The sequence below is a fragment of the Thunnus maccoyii genome, chromosome 20 (assembly GCF_910596095.1).
Source record: "Thunnus maccoyii chromosome 20, fThuMac1.1, whole genome shotgun sequence".
Taxonomy (NCBI): Eukaryota; Metazoa; Chordata; class Actinopteri; order Scombriformes; family Scombridae; genus Thunnus; species Thunnus maccoyii.
This window is the reverse complement of record NC_056552.1, coordinates 12,996,502-12,997,254: the sequence shown is the minus strand read 5'-3', so window position 1 is coordinate 12,997,254 and position 753 is coordinate 12,996,502.

Below are 753 nucleotides of genomic sequence, written 5' to 3'. Positions count from 1 at the left end.
CGCTGGAGCGCGTCAGGATTGGCTCCGAGATGATGACGCTCGTAGAGGTGGGCGGCGAGTTGCAGGTGGATCAACTGAGAGCAGATGAGATGTGTGAAACTTTACTAATGCAGCTTTGTTTACATCTTAAATATTTGATAATAGGATACACAAAAATGACTAAATGTTTCAATAATGCTCACACTTTCTCAGTATAGTACATATGGCATAAACACATTCTTCTCTCATAATACTTCAGATATATCCTCATCTGGTCTGGTTATCAAACCATTCAGTGATCCCAGATACTTCCCTGTATGAAAGTATCTGCGTCCATTATGTTTCTCCACTCATCTATTATGTTTTTATATTTAATTAAAGGATAGATTCACATTTTTCAAGTCTTATTGGTCCCTGCAGTTTTTCCCTTTTGTCCATACTGGCCCCGCTTGCAGAGATCCTTTCCCGATACTATAGCAATGTAAATGATGGGGGACAGAATCAATCAATCACAGTCCTCATAAAAATGCATTCAGCTTAAGGTAATATGAGGCATCAGCAGTCTGAGTTGATCTAATCAAGTGGTTATCTTCCAAATTTGCTGTCTTTTTTACAAAATTTCCTCTTATTATCCCTCCACTGAAGCTTAGCAAGGAAACACAATCTTAGGAAACACAAAGGTATGTTTTGGAAAACCATAACTGTTTATGCATCTTGACTGGATTCTGTCTATAATCTTGTATTACTGGCTGGATATTGTGTGCACTTGTTTGT